The sequence below is a fragment of the Equus quagga genome, chromosome 1, assembly GCF_021613505.1.
Source record: "Equus quagga isolate Etosha38 chromosome 1, UCLA_HA_Equagga_1.0, whole genome shotgun sequence".
In the NCBI taxonomy this organism is placed as follows: Eukaryota; Metazoa; Chordata; class Mammalia; order Perissodactyla; family Equidae; genus Equus; species Equus quagga.
Window position 1 is genome coordinate 43,947,511 of NC_060267.1, and position 15,372 is coordinate 43,962,882.

The 15,372-nt window shown below is 43.5% G+C and overlaps 1 protein-coding gene across 1 annotated transcript in view; it reads left to right on the forward strand.

Moving 5' to 3' along the window:
- Nucleotides 1–228: 228 nt before the first annotated feature.
- Nucleotides 229–15,372, forward strand: part of GRIN2B (glutamate ionotropic receptor NMDA type subunit 2B) — a 400,440-nt gene continuing 385,296 nt past the window's right edge. Inside the window, exons 1-2 of the mRNA XM_046655975.1 lie at nt 229–474; nt 1,452–1,884. The gene's annotated coding sequence lies outside the window, so the exon portion shown is untranslated. The remainder of the gene's footprint in view (nt 475–1,451; nt 1,885–15,372) is intronic.

Genomic DNA, 15,372 nt, shown 5'->3' on the forward strand with positions numbered 1-15,372 from the left:
CCCCGCCGGTGATCACTTTTTTTTTTCTCCCCCCCCCCCCCCCCCTCCCCTTCCTCTCCCGCTGCCGTGCGGTTGATCTGCACAGCCTGCCCCCGCCCGCTTCCCCTCCCCCGGCTCCAAGCATCACCAACTGGAATCTGGGCTCCTGCCTCTTCACCCCCCCTTTTTTTTTTTTTTGAGAAAGGAAGGTCCCCCCACCCCCTTTCAAAAACCACTTCCTTCGGCTTCTTCACCTCTAGGAAATCTCGGGGCTTTGCTCTATCGAAAGTGCTCGTCGGGGTGATTTTTGATCACCACAATGCTGAAGTGCTGGCGTCCGAATGCATTTTCTTTTGCTTTGCAAAGAAGAGTCGTGAACTTCAAAACCCCCGAGACGGATTATTAATCCTGCTTTGCAGGGAAGGAAAACCCTCAGTCCCCGGTCACCGGCCACCCCTCTCCGGAGACTCTGCAATCGTGAGGCGCTCAGAGTCGGTACGTAAATAGGCGCTTTGGAGTCTCTTGTCTCAATTTTGGGCTTTGCGGGTGACAGGAAGATAAAGGGTCGAAGCAGTGGAACCGTTAACCAACCTGGTATTAGGTAAAGCTCTTAAATCCAGCAGAAGCCAGCACTTGCTAATTTGGACGTGGCTTTTTTTAAAAAGGTTTTTTTTAGGGCGAAGGGGTAGGGCTCTCCCCGGTCTTCGGGGGGATTGATCCCCTCCCGGAGCAGGGAGGCTGGGCATGGGTGCCCCGGGCCGGACCCACGCGCCGCGACCATCCGTCCAATCGACACGTTGCAGGTGAAGCCCCGTGCGCTGCACATCAGCGCGGAGGCGGCGTGAGTGTGCGCGGGGGTGAGTGTGCGCGGGGGTGAGTGTGAGTGCGCGCGCGGGGGCGCGTGCGCGTCGGGGGCGTGTGTGTGCGCGCGCGTGTCAGTGTGCCCCTTCCAAGAAATGCCCAGTGTGCACCCGGTGCACAATCAGAACCCATTCAGCACCAGCGCGGGGTGGGAGGAGGCGCTGCTGCTGGAGGAGATGGGGAGAGCGAGACAGACATGTCAGCAGCAATGCAGATGGGGCTGGGGGCCGCACTTGCTGGCGAGTTAAGTGGGGATTGGGTTTCTGCGTGTGTGTGAGTGTGTGTTGCTATATGGTGCCGCTTCTCCCTCCCTTCCTCCTTCCTTCCCACTTCCCTCCTTCGCTCCCTCCCTCCCTCGCTCTTCTCCCATTCAGGTTGGCTTTCCCACCTCTCATCCATGCCTGTCCCAGGAATGGTATAGCCAGACCTTTTCTGAATTATTTATAGACCGGTGCCAGCTGTTTTCAATTCCTCTCGTGTGCACTCTGTGGGAAATGCGGGGTTTCCTCCCCCTTTTCCTTAAAACGAATTGATATCTTTTTCGGAATGCATTTTTCTCACCCTCCAGGGACACTCGAACCAAACCCTGACCGCGTCTTTTTCCCCCTTAGGAAGGGGACGCTTTGGGAATGACCATGCTCCACGGAGGGACAGAGCCGGCCCCCAGCTTCTCCACACAGAGCCTCCTCCACTAAAGCTCCAAAAAATCAAAAACCGTAATTGCCAGAAGAATCATTAAAAAATATAGTCCAGCCACTAACCTCACATGCAAACGGAATAATTACTCTGGATTCTGCATTGTGAGCTGCTCTCCATACCCTGAATTACCTTTGAATTCAATCTTTTCTTTCCTTTGAATTTGCATCTCTTCAAGACACAAGATTAAAACAAAACTCACGCTAAATTGGATTTTAAATTACCTTCCTTTCATTTATCCTCCGTCTTTCTTATGTGGATATGCAAGCGAGAAGAGGAGACTGGACATTCCCAACATGCTCACTCCCTTAATCTGTCCGTCTAGAGGTTTGGCTTCTACAAAGCAAGGTAGGGCAAATTCGATTTCATTTTCTTCTCACCTGGGGTTGGGATTCCTTGTTTATCTCTCTCTTCAAGTCCCTCAAATGGGTTTTTTTTGGGGGGTGGGAGAAAAGGTAACAAGATATTAAAATAATGCTATTTTGGGAAAAAGGCTTATTACAAAGGAGGAAATCTCCCATGTTATTTCTTTTCCTTCCTCAGCAAACAGGTTTTGGGCTTTTTGCAGGGGGTGAGGGGGGATGTATGTAACGGCAGAAGATGTTGCATGGCATGAGGGATGATATGTGTGCAGACAGCTGGGAGACCTGTGTGATTTTCGAGTTAAATTGCATTTTATTCACTCAGAGCTAAAGCTCTGATTTTTATGGGAATCCAGAATTTTTTTTTTTTTCAGGCTGGCTTTTCCCTCTTGCCACTTCCACGCCTCTCTCTCTATCTCCTGCCTCTGCCTTCCTGGTCATCATTTCTATACCTTTAAAAAATGAAAATAATGATTGAGATTACTGTGGTCGGTGCCCCGAAGTCCACTTGCTGTCTAAAGGGTTGACCCAGGGCCCAGAGATCCCGGGAGGCCTACTGCAGAGGGACAGGTCCCGGTGGGGAATCAGGCTGGTGTAGGAACACCTGGATTTGAAGGATGCTGCAGGTTAACAGGACTTAAATCTTCAGCTTGGAAAGAAGGAATTCTGTCAATATTCTGCTTTTAATTTGTATCTTTTGTGTGTGCTATTATTTTTGAGCTGTAAATTTCTCCTTCTGTCTACACATCTATTTATACCCACACATCCTCCAAGCAAACTGTTACTTCCACACTCTTGCAAAATGGCTATCTTGCAGAGTTCTAAAATGCTGTGCATGTGGAAGGGGTGCAGAATTCGACACGTGAGTCTTTGTGTTAAACAAAGAGATGTGCCGTTTGCCTGTGTTGGTCTTGTACCCTCAAAATCGAATTCATACTTTAATTTTTTCCCCCTCTCATCAATTTTTACAATATGTGAAATGCGGTTAGGCAGTATTTTCATGTACTTGAAAAGAGAAATAGCAGGAGAAATGGAAAAGACTTAGCTAATGACTCTTCAGCTAGTCACTCATGAAATCCAAGACAACTCCTGAGGAAATCCAAATATCCACCGGCTGGAGGGCCATGATAGTGAGCTGGCTGCTCCTCTCCTTAGTCCACTGACCATATATCCCCAAACTCTGAAGGCGCCCAAATGCGGGAATCAGGTTGAGAGAAAGCTCTTCAAAATAATGTAGCAGGATCATTAGCATCAATAGTCCTTCTGAAAGGATTCTCCCCCCAAATCTTTTTTCCTGGCATTTTTTTAGAACAATACTTTAAAATAATCCAAAATACTAAAGGAATGTGGGAGAAGTAGTGGAAGGTCCTTGTCATTCCACAGTAGAAGATAGTTCTTCATTGTCCAGAGAGGATGGATATAATTCAAATTCCCTACCCCCCTCCCCCAGGTTTCATTTTTTTGAGCATTTATTGCTTAAATGGTAATCGGCAACCATGGTGTCAGCCAAGTGAGAGGGTGGGATCCCACTTTCAACCATGTTCTCACCATGTCTACAAATAACTGAGGTTATCTGATGTGTGCTCACCTTAGAGACACCTGAGCTGGCTCCCCATCTGCTTCTACTCCTTCAAGTGGAAAGATGAACTCTTAATTTTACTTCAAAATAGAACCGAGGTAGGGATGAGAAAAGCGGCTCCGTGTGCGATGATCTCATACGTACAGATGAGCAAGGTGAGGTGGGTATTGGAGGGCATATGACCCCTTTGCATTCCTGGTGCCTATGACACTGCTCTACACCAAGTGGTCTTTCATGTTTTGTTTATTGGGGATGAGGTTGACAGGAGGCCTTTTGAAAGGGTCTCAGGCATATTCACCTTGAATGCTAGTGGGATTAGGCCAGGTTCTAGGCCATCATCATTAGTTGGCCCTAAGACTAGGCAAAGGACAAGAGGTTTAAAGGGGAGTGTGCTGAGGAAGAGGAGGACTGGGCAGTCGAAAGCTACAAAGAGAAAAGAGAGGAATTCCAACTGGAAAGGGCTTGCTGGGATTCAAGGAAGAATCGCCACAGGTGGTCTGTACCTTTTCCACATCCAAAGCCCTTTTGGAGATCCTGGTGAGGACGCAGGTGTTCCCTGTCTTCGTGAGCAGATTCCGTGAGGCTGTGACTCAGTGGTGTTCTGGGCTGTCTTGGAGCCATTGTTCTCTCCTCTTTTTTTCCTCACAGCACAAAGAGCTGACTGGGTTCTATTTTGTCTTCCGTCCTTCTGCCACCCCCTAACCCCTTACAATGTGGGTTACCTGGGAAAGAAATGTGGCTCCTGGTGGGAGGAAGAGCAAATTTAATTTCAATCAAGGATCCTTCATGATGTACAATTAAGAAAAAAACTAATGGGAAATAAAGACTTCCCAGGAAGGGTGTTAGATTGGAGATTTCAAGGGAAGCAGAACAACATGGTTGTCTTCTGTCCGTGTGTTTCAGGTGTAGCAAAGCATGATGGATCTGTGAACACAGAATGATATGGCAGCTTGGAGATAGATCTTAACTTGCAAGGAGAGGAGCAGGGTGTGCCCCTAGATTGTCTAATTTCTTGTCTTCATAGATTCCATCCCCAGGAAGGCTGTCTGTCTGAAGAGTCTTGCTTTGCCACTGCATGTGTGTAATTTATGGCAGGGGTAGATGCAGGCAAAGAGAATAAGTCAGGAGGCAGAATGAAGGAAAAGGAGGAGGAAGAAAAAAATTCCACTAGTCACTACTTTGCACACCCAGTGCCTTTCTTTTAGGCTGAGCAAGAAGAGCGACTTCCTCTGGCGAAGGGATAAATAGCAGGTACCTTGATTTTGTATTCCTGCTTCACCTCCAGAAAGATGGCTTCAGAACCTTGATGGTCTTCCTTCCTGGGTTCGTGTACACCCACCCAGCCTTGTGTGGGGAGGGGCAGTGGGCACCTTGGAGGTGGACACATGGTTTGAAATTGGTTGGTGGGATGAGTGGTGCTTGACAGGGAGAAACAGGACTGAGCTGATCCAGCCCTTGGGCACATCCTCATTACCTTGTAAAACGTTGTCCCATCTCTTCCATAAATTTGATGAACCCGGGATGCTGGGGGTTTTTTCCTCCTATTTTCTTGTTCCAGAATATGAAAATGAAGGTGACATGTCCACCACTACTGGCAAGTTAAAGCAAACATTTAGTTAATATTTATGGACTATGAAATATAGAAGGAGGCAGGAGAAAGGACAGGATATATGTGAAGAAACCATAGCAAAAAAATCAGCCCATAGAAGCCAGGGTGGGTCTCACCATTCTGAAGGTTGGAAAACTATTGTTCTGAACAATAGCCTTCTTTCCTTAATAATGAAGACTGTAAGTTGTTGGGGTCAGGAGTGGATAAGCTCCTTTTTCTCTCTGCCATTCTATGCCCTCCTTAAGAATTCTAGAAATTTCTTCCTTTCAGTAAACTACATTTTCAGTCTCTGCTGCTGTGCATATAGTCGGATACTAGCATCGTCTGTCTCTATAAATAAATATGGATCAAAAGAGTTACTGGTCTAATGAATTGCTCACATTTATTAAAGTGCATCCCCTCTTTGCAACCACAAGAAGAAATCTCCAGGGAGAGTAGATTAGTAGTTGAATTGATATTATCTTTCAGAAGGATGCAGAAGACAGAAGAACAGAATGCAGTGGGAATGAAGGAGCAGACATAACTCAGAGGAGGTGGGTTTCTGAAATTGACCTGTGGCTGTTAATGGTATGTCTGTGGCCATTACACAAGATCTATTGTGTGGATGAGTTCTTGGGGTTTTGTGAACCCAGAGAGGTGTGTTCAGGAACCTTTGGTTGGTTCTTGGATGCTCTCCAGCCACCTTATTTTTGTCTTTTCACTTTCTAGTGCCTTCAGCTGAGGCTGGCAGAGAAGAGACCTAGTACATATGTTGACTCTTGCTGAAATCCTCCATGACTGCCCCAAGCAGAGTGATTGCTCTGCCTTCTGTGCATCACCAATGCTTGCTCATGGTTATTTGTACACTTTATCCTAATTTTGTTTATATGCCTTGTTTCCCTAAGAAGTTTGTGAGCTCCTTGAGGACAGGGTGGGATGTCTATTCATTTTAGAATCCTTTGTACTTAGCATAGTGACTGGCACATAATAGATACTTGAAAAAATATTAAATGAATGGAGAGAGGAAGTGAAATAATTAGTGAATGATGCTATTTGTTGTTTGTTCTGGTGGGTATAGGAATGGCTTGAAGTTATGATGTTTGATGAGATTAAGAGTATCAGAGCTCTATGACACTTTAGAAAGCATCTACTGTGACTTTCTCCTTTAATGGATGGAGAAACTGAGATCCAGGGACATTAAGTGATTTGCTTAAGGTTGTGTAGCTGCTTAGTGTCAGTGCTTTGTGCACCATACCATTGACTAGAGAGAGATGTGGAGGTTATCTATGGATTTCAAATGTCTACATCATTGTGCCTCAAACTTTACATAGGAATCACCTGGGGATCTTGTTAAAATGTATGTTCTGATTCAGTAGGTCTGGGGTGTGTACCTGAGGTTCTGCATTTCTAACAATCTTCCAGTTGATGTCAAATATGCTGGACCATGCATCATTGGTCTACATCATTCCTGAATCTAATTCTATATCTTGGTTAACTGGCAGTTTCACATATATATTCTACTTTTGGGGTTTCTAGCATTTCTGCTTTATTCTTAAAAACAAAAGAAGAAAAACCAGAAAGGGACCTATGCGTTTAAGTTCACTCATCTCCTCTCTTCCAGCTCTCTTTCACCCGTGTATATCTTTTGCCTCTTTCCCTTTCATTTTCTATGCATTCTTATTCTGGTCCTTCTCATAATTGCTTCTTCTCTTTATTTTTATGTTCTCCTGCATCTGAGTTTATCTATTTATTAATGTTTCTTAGTCTCTTCTCTTTCACACTATCTCTTCTTTTAACTTTATTTATTTTTATGTCTTTAGCTCTACTCAATGATTCAACAGACATTTGTTAAGAACCAATATTTGTCAAGCATTGTGTTATGAAAAAGAATTAGCTCTGGTCTTTACATTCCAGTAGCTCATGATTTAACAAGGGAAATGTGTAAAGAGATCACCGTACCCTTAGGTAAGATCTATAAAGGAAAGAAGCCTGGGAGAATGAGGTGGGCTTTGTGGAGGGATTGACATTTAATCTATGTCTTTAAGAATAAATAGGAGTTTTTAGGAGAATGAGAGAATGGTCATTTTAGGAAGATGGAGAGGGAAGTTGGTGTAAAGGGGCAAGCCCCTTCCTGGCATCACTTACCTTGGAGAGAAGAGCAGCACAGGAATGTGCTGGTTCATTCATTAGGATTTTCAGATTCTAAACGATGAGGCCAGAGAGTAAAGTCAGGGTCTTCTGAAAAGGAGAGGGCAGAGGTTCTAACTTCTGCTTTATGATTCTACACTTAATGAATCCTAGCCCTGTTTATTAGGTTTGCCTCTAGAGTGAGCAAATGATACAATTTTCATCTTAGACCACTGGATTGCAACTAACTTTGTTGATGGCCATTATAAAGAAAAGGACAGCTGTTAGTTGGTTTGTAGCCAGGGAGAGAGCTGGATCCTAGCCCAGGCCAAGCTGCTCGGAATGAAGGGCCAGCCTAGCCCTGTGTTTCTAGAGTGTGGGGTAGAGAGGTGCCTTGCCATTCAGACACTGGCTGCTTTCGGTAATGGCAAAGGGGAGTGATGGAAGAAGAGGGGTTCAGTTATTCCTAGGGAATTCACAAAATGTTTTCTGGTAGCCTTTTTAGATGGCTTGACATTTTGGAAGTCTTCTTTATGGGGATGCCCAGGTGTAGAAACATGGGAAGACACCTTCAGCCATTGCTTGATTAAACAGTAGCATTGGTGCCTAAGGGAAGATGGATTTGAAATGCATGCTCCTCTAAATTTTATTTGCATCTTTTTCTGCTCCTCATCCTTTTAGTCTTCTTTCCCCACTTTCATCATTTCTTCATATATTGTGGTATATATTTCTCCACTTTCATCATTTCTCTGTATATTGTAGTGTTTCATTAGCAAAAGGAACCTGAGCTCAGCCTCAAGACTTTTTAAAGATCCACCACATATAAGAGATTATCTTGAGTCTGAATGTATGTGGAGAAGAAAAAGTCACCACTGGCTGAATTAAGGGACATTCATTCCAAGGTGACTTGTGGGGGAAGGTGGTGGACACATAGTGACAAGGCTGTGCCTAGAAGGACGGGGATCAGGGAGAAGATGGAGAAGCAAGGCCAGACCTGTGGAAGTGGCTGACCTGGAAGGAAAGCGAAGCTACAGGCTTCGACCCTGCTTGGAGTCATGGGGAGGGCAATGTCTGTAGTGGAGAGCTTCCTAGATTAGGACAATTTAGGGTTTCAACTAACTCGTTCGACTCATAAAAGCCACACTATGCTGTACACATGCCATCATCCATGTCTTTGCTCATTGCCTCACTCAGACCCTGAATTTCCTTCTTCAGAAAGAAATGTCAAGTTTAAATTTCTCATTAATCTTTATATAGACCCTCTCAGGGCTTCAACTGGTTAGAATTTCTTAGGAAATCAGATCTTGTTTCTTTTTGAGAGGCGGGACTTAAAAACAATGGCTGGGTAAAGCACTGCGTGGTTAGGAGCAGAGAAGAGGAGAGTCCTAGAAGAAACCTGAAACTTAGGTGACTTCTTTAATCATTTTCCCAAGCCTAATTGCACTCTGTGAAAATGCCCAGACTTTCTGAAGCTATCCTCCCACTTTCTAGGGGCCTTAGTCTGGTCTCTCAGCTACCACAGTAGCTGGTGTCTTTGGATTAGAGATCAGTATATTCTGTGTGTATCCAAATACACACAAATCACATGCACCACACATGCTAGCCTTGTATATGTATGAAGATGTTTGTGCAGTGACTTGCCTACCAAATACAGTAGTCGAAAATAATCTTAAATGCTTTACATGTGTTTGTGCAGTTTAGGTACAGAAATGCATGTGTGTGACATGGGATAATAAGAATATTTAAGCTGACAGGCACCTTGAAGATTATCTATCCTCTTCCACAACCACCATCTTAAAGCTGTGAAAATAGTTCTAAGGTTAGCCACATTATCTAAAGCCACATACATGTGGCTGAGCCATGTCCACTGGATCTCCTTTCAGTGCTTTCCCCTCCACTGCGTTGCCCCTGGTCCCCTTGGAATGCATGCCCCTTACGTCATCCAGTGGGGGGCATTTGCTCATTCACATACCTTCAGAGCCCAGAGTACTCCCTTGATATGTAGTGCATCTTTAAAAATGTTGTTTTCCCAGGAGACCCGGTAACTGCCTAAACCATAATGGAAGAGGTGGTGGTCTTGGGACTCAGGAGCTCCCTTCTGCTTCTGCTTGTGCTATTTTACTTGGTGGCCATGCACAAGTCATTGACCCTGGGCCTTGATTTTCTCGTTTCTGAAACAGTGACACGGGCTAAAGTAGTGTCCCATAACCCCATTCAACAACAAAATCACCGGCAGAGCTTCAACAAAAATCAATACGAAAAACTAAACAACAGCAGCAAAAACCAATGATGTCCATACCTAGGCCATACCCCAAACAGTTAAATTAAAATCTCCGAGAGGAATCCAGGCAGTGGTCATTTAAAAACATCCCCCAGAGGATTCTAATCTGCGGCCATATTTGAGCACCACTGGGCAGTGATTGAGAAGGCACCTTTGAGTTCTAGATATCATGCGATCCCAGCATTTTAACATGTAACGTGAGACCCTATCACTGTTAAACTGTGACTAGCAGAGGGTCCCTGAGCCAGAGGTCAAAAGAAGTGGTTGGAACATGAGGGGATTTAGTGTATAGACTGCACGCAGGAAGTGGAACTCGTGTTGAATTAAGAGCAGAGCTGTATTTACCCTGTTCCCAAGCTCTCTCCACAGTGACACAGGCCTGGTGTGGAAAGTTAGGAAAGTTAGAGAGCTGCTTTCCCTGACACCCTTGAAACAGGTGTGGCTGTGAAATAGGGCGAGCAGCCCTTGGTTCTGCAAACATCCTCTGTTCCACTTAGTTTTTATTGAGGGTGCCCCATTTCTTGTTTCAGAGAGAAAGCCTCATTTCACTCCTTTGTAACACTGTAAATGTAGGAAAACTATTAATAAATGGGGCTGGATAAGCAGACCCTGATTGACTGGTGAGGGGTGTGAATGGTGCAATTATCTTGGTGCTGGTTGGAATGTACTAGCCATGTTGCCCTCCCTCTCAGTGCCTGAAGTAGAATATTAAAGGCACGAAGAGGAGGAAGAGAGGAGGAGGCATTAAGCTTCTTTCTTCTCTAACTGTAACTTTAATCACTGATTATTACACTGGTTAGGTTAATAGTTTTCTCACATCCTTCCTTTTTAGCTCCCTCCCTTCCCCATTTTAGAATAAATGTGAACCTCAGTCTACAGAGGTGAGAAAAAAAGCAGATTTATGGATCTGTGTCCCTTTAAAAAGACAAACCGTAAGAGAGTAAAATTACTAGTTCTTTTTTGGACCTCTTCTAATAGCGGTTGGGGATGTGAGAGAAAGGTTATGAGTGTAGTTTGGACTCTCGGTGGTGTTTGGTGGGATATGCAGAGGTGTAAGGCACTGAATATTGAGGAGAAACCTAAGAAGTGTACTCATTGATCTGAATTTCCAGATATCGGTTGGTGGGCCCTATGTATGCAAAACATCCAACCCATTAAGATCCTTTTCCCTTGGATTTGTTGCCAGGCAGAAATGCTTTATCCATGAGTTCTGTTTGGCCAGAACTGATATCTTCAGAGTTCATGGCTCTCCTTTTTATCACCTTGTTAGGAACTCGAGGGTTGTTTCTGGGCTTAAGGGGAAAAGGAAAAATTTCCTTGTCTGGTCCTGTTTACATCTGTATCCTGGTTTTCCTTCAGCTCGTAGAGGAAGAAGGGCTGCAGAAGAAATCCTGCCCTAGCCAAATAAATACAGGTGTTCAGATTTGGAAGGTCTTTTTTGGGTAGGAGAATGTTGACCCCTTGGATCTTTGGAGAAAAAGTGCTGAATGGGTTTTCTTAGAGCCTGAATGTAGAAGAGAAATCACTTTTGTTGATTAATTTGTCATTTTTTCATGAGAACAAGATTCATGCTTTGTGTCACTATGTCCTCAGTGCTTGGAGAATACTCTGCACACAGGCTGTGCTCAGAAAATGCGAGTTGTCGATACAGATGATAATGGAAATGAATGTGCAATGAGGATAAAGTTGACATATTTATGCCTTTTATGTTTACATTTCCTTGCCGTCCAAATGCTTCTTGATGCTTTGGGTGAATTTTACTAGAGTTGAATAGGTGAGAGTGTCTTTAGTGCTAGCCACAGGCCGACAGAATGAAAATATACCCACTTCTTGGAGCTTCATTTTACATTGTGTTCAATAAGGATATTTTCTCAAAAGCTCTCACTCATCTCTAATTATGTTTTTCCCCTTTCCGTCAAATTCCGTGTAAAAACTGTCCATTCCTCAAGGTCCATCTCAAAGGCTGTCTCACCCATGAAGTCTTGCTTGATTTTCCCAACTAGAAATAATCTCTCCCAAGCTGTTTGTTCACATACCATTTTTATTTTTTCCTCTGTTTGTAGCACTTTTTTTAATGTTGGCTTTTGGGATAAGTACCTTGAGGGCTTCTTCATCTGGTGTCACCCAATCACCTTCACCACGCTGGGCTTTCTGGAATAAATAAGATCATGGTTACTCACCTCTCAACCTCTCCTTTGTATTCTGTACCTATTTACAAAGATGCTGTGATTTCAACAGAAAATTCAAGGTTGGCTCTAAAACTTATGAATGACCTTTCGGTCACCGTAGCAGGGAAACTAGTTTATGGATAAATCTGCATTTATGCGACTAAAACAGAGTTTAGGGAAGGGAGTGAGAAGGTCTTGGAATTAGGTAGCCAGAATTTATAGATCATTTTAGAGATAAATGGTGAAATGAAACTGCTAAGAGTTATTGCTGTCAGTCCAAATATAATAGTTATGCAAAAGGAATTGCCTCACCTTTGCTTGAGACAACTTCCTCTTGAAATTGGGCCTTGAATTGGCAACAGATATCTGTGGTGTGCCCATTATATCCTGGGCTGTGTTAACCTATGTTATCTCATTTCATCCTTACCACAAAGCTGACATTATTATTTCTGTTTCTCAGATGAACAGAGTGAGGACTAGAGAGCTCAAGGTCACACAGCTGCAAGCAGCAAGCCAGGATTCCAGCTTATGTCCTCTGATTCTAACTTCTGGTTCTTTAAATTATATAGAGCTGCCTCCACGTAAAAGAAGATAAGGGTTTATGTCGAGTGTAGAGGAACCTGTAAATACCACGTACTTTGAAACTTCAGCTAAAGTGACTTTTTTCTAGATCCGTTCTCTTTGGGCTTTGCTTTTGGCAAAGGGCAATGTTGCTTTCAAATGGAAAAATAGATCTCTACAAAATAATAATAGTAAAAAATTTCTAGACCTTAATTTAATTAAGTGAGGACAAAAGGTGAGAAATTCAGGGCACTGCTAATCAGCCTCTCTTTTATTTCACATGACAGTGGAGTCTTGGGCACCATCTTCTTAGCCTATTCCAACCATTTTGTAAATGTACTTCACCTCCAAACTTGAAGACTCTACTTCCTTTAAGAGGAAACGATCCTCTTCTCTCTGCTCACTTAATCTTGGGCATTCTGAAGATTACCCATTTTCTTGTACCTGTTTCTTTCTCAAACTCATTTGTAAATTACTATAGTGGAGACTAATGGTTAGGGTAAGAGAATGTCAGTCAGGACTACTGCTTTGTTGTGGGGTTTTTATTATTAACAGGAATCCTTATTGGTGTTCTATGCTGTATTCTCACTTCATTCCAAAAAGGACATGAGGGAGCTGGTTTTGTTTCAAATATCTGCATCAACTATTGACTCAGAGGGCAGTTTTATATAAAATAAACATATAATATAAAGGTTACATTTCCTATGTTTTAATTTTTCTATCTAAAAAGAGGCTATCTCTCGGTGCCTCATAGATTTCTGGTGCCTTAGCTTTACAACATGCATATTTTAAACTACTTTTCAGTAATTTGAGGCAAAGTGCTATGTGAGGGAGCAGCACTTGGCAAAGGGCCAGGAGACCAGGTCCCGTCGCAGCCCCGCCTGGGCTCCATGTGATGCAGGCAAGTTAGACAACCTCACTGAACTGACGTCCTCATCTCTAACATGAGGTCTTTATGGAGACAATTATTGTGTTGTGGTTTAAATGAGGAAACATAAAAAATCCCCTCAAACCATAAATTTAATATACACACACACAATATTATCATTAATAACTCCATCCTGCTCAAAATAACAGCTTCTCAGTGGCCTTCAGTTCAAACATCCACTCCCAGTGGGCAAGAGAATCAAAAATATGTGCTGGGGAAGACTGGCAGCAGTGGCAAAATCACCAGTGTTCCGAACGCAGAGCGGCACCAAGGCATTGTGACCTGTGGTTTTAATCTTTGGTCTGACTCCTTCTCAGGTTCTCTTTCACAGTATTTATCTAGAAAACTAGATAAATACTTGCCAGAAAGGACAGCAAGACTAATCTTTCTAGCTTTATGTATGGAACTATTTTTTCCAGGCTTATCTTTCATCTTTACGTGATTCAAGAAGAGTAGAGATGGAGATGGCGACACCAGCCGATGAAAAGGATAATGGGAAAGGCTGTTTCACAATCACGGCCTTTGGTCATGTCTCTTGCTCTGTCTGCGGTGCCCTCCCCACCTTACCTCACCTGCTTCACTCCTATTCTGCCTTCAAGATTCAGCTCAGGGATCTCCTGCTCTTCCTGAGTCCAGGTCTTCCTGGTCCCCCCAGGCTGGAGTCACTGCCCTCGTCATGCGCCCATAGCCCTTGGGTTTGAAATGACTCTTGCTGTGTCTCTATCCCGCCCACCCAAGGACATGAATTTCTCAAGGGCAGAAGCAGCCTCCACTCTCTATCCCACGTGTGCCTAACAGAGTGCTGGCACACAGTGGACACGTCATAAATAGCTGCTCACATGGTGTGAGTGCCTGTAGGCCCTGCGCTCAGTGCTTTATGTGCGTTAATGAATTTAACAGTCCCAGCCACTCTAGGAGGTAAGTATAATTACTATCTGCATTTTATGGATGAGGATACTGAGGCACGAAGAAGTTAAAACTTGCTTAGCTCGAGTGGCAGAGGCAGGATTCAAACCCAGCCATCTAGCTGAGCTCACACTCATAAGCTTTATGCTCTGCAGCTTTGTAGTAAATTTTTATGCATGACTTGAATGGTCAGAGACTTAGAAGAAACATATTGTGTGGCCGGTTCTACTTATGAGGATGGTGCAGGGAAGAGAAGAGAGTGCACAGCAGGATTAGAAGGGTGGTTAGAACTTGGATTTTTATGAATATTTGTGGACCTCATTCTCCTGATATGCTCATTAGATATAGGACACACCCAGAACCATCTTCCAGAAATGCATAGGAATGTGATTAGTGTAATTATTATTGTCGAGTTTTGCAGAGGATGAAGTGGGTTGTATTTCCAGCACTTGTACTTCTCAACTGCTTACAGAAATTGGAAAGTCACCTTTCCAATTCTTAAGTTTTCCTGGCCACCATCTCCTCCAGTGACACTTCAGGGAGGCTGGGGGCCTACTGGCCATACTCCTCCATTCTTTCTTCCTGCATCTAACATGGTGGCAGGTGCAGAAAACAGTGGTTGAGAACAAGATCTCAGGAGTCAGACAGTCAGGGTCTCTGTTCTGCCCCTTATTAGTTTACTGGGAAAATGTCTTCACTTCTCTGTACCCCCAGATTCCTCATCTATAAGATGAGGTAATAATTATTCTGACCTTTCAGTTATTGTGAGAATTAAGTGAGTTATTTCAATTTGAACAGTAGTTGTCACAGAGTAAGCATCCAATAAGTATTAACTACTATGATGGCCCCTGGTCCCAACCTAGTCAAAACCAGTTTGGGTGGCAAAGGTGTAATGCAAAGTTGTCCCATGTATGGGGCAGTCGTTTATGAACTAGAGGCTTCCAGATAAAGACTGGCATTAACTTCTTTGAGTAGCTCATCAATTCATAGCTGGCAAAAGAAGAAAGTATGGCCGAGAGCTGACATGTTCCTAGAATATTGAGAGAACATGAATTCTTAGTACAAAAAAAATGCAGAAGATGCCTACAAATAGGAGCCAATTAATTAAGGGTTTAAAGGTTGAAGTGAGTTTTGGGCAAAGTGACCATGAACTGATTAAACATAGGATAAAATGAGAAGCTGTAAGGCAACCTGCAACAAACAAACAAACAAACATTTTGAGAAAGAAAGAAAAATTTTCAGTGAAAGAAGGTAACAGAGACAAAGACAAACCAACCTGGATGTAATAATAACCATCACTTACATTTCTGGAGAGCTTTATCATTTACCAAGGGCT